Below are 1,020 nucleotides of genomic sequence, written 5' to 3' on the forward strand. Positions count from 1 at the left end.
GTGTGTGTGTGTGTGTGTGTGTGTTTTTGTGTGTCACGGTAAGACATGTTTTACTTCTATTTTAAACATAGAAGAAGAGAGGTGTTGCATTTATCTTCTACGCCAACGAATACCATCTACATCTTGTTATATTTACCGTTCTCCTTTAATATCTAAGTCTTCATTTCTATCTACACAACCCTTTTTTTCTCGTGTAGGATGTTATCTTAGTTTTCCAATATGTTATGTTCATTATGGATATTGTGTGTCTTTGTGGTATATTTATGGCCTTTGTAATATTTTGTATGCTTGCATAGATGTGTATTCTCATTTTTATTTACGTGATAGGAAAGAGTATTTATTGAAACGAAGAGCAATAACAGGACAGGAGAGAGTGCATTGTCCCTCTTTTTTTTTTCCTTTCAATATATATCGTTAGCAAGAGTGTTCTTGGATTGATTACTTTACTAGAGAGGATATAGTGAGAGGAAATGAGTGGAGGATTGATAAAATCTGATAAATGTCTTGGGTGGTTATGATCTGCTAACCAATTCTTGAATTGGTTGCCAGCGGCCACTACAAAATGTTGTAGTTTTGAACCCTGACTTTGGTTGTGTTGAGCCATTTTGATTTCCTTCCTGCTAATACCGGTCTCTATAATTTTCACCTTTGAATCACATGGTAGTTTCTGTAGCATCACCTTGATTTTTGCGTACTCGCATGGAAGAGTGAAAATGGTCCTTTTGCTCAGGAACAATTAATCAGTTATGTATGTTGTAGTTGATGGTTGACACATGTTTGTGCTTACATGTGGCTTACTGTTTATTAGGTAAAGAACTAATCATTCACCTGCCCAAGTTTTTGTTATTTTTCTGCCATCATGTACTTATAGACAGTTTCATACATATTTGAATGGTAACATTTTAGCTTAATGGACAATGCATTAGGTTGGTGCATTTGTTGTTTTTAGTTTGATGTAATGTATCATTTTAATTGCTTTGTTCTTATGGTTGTAATAATTCTGATATTTACTGAGTATGC

This window comes from Sesamum indicum, linkage group LG8 (assembly GCF_000512975.1).
Source record: "Sesamum indicum cultivar Zhongzhi No. 13 linkage group LG8, S_indicum_v1.0, whole genome shotgun sequence".
Taxonomy (NCBI): domain Eukaryota; kingdom Viridiplantae; phylum Streptophyta; class Magnoliopsida; order Lamiales; family Pedaliaceae; genus Sesamum; species Sesamum indicum.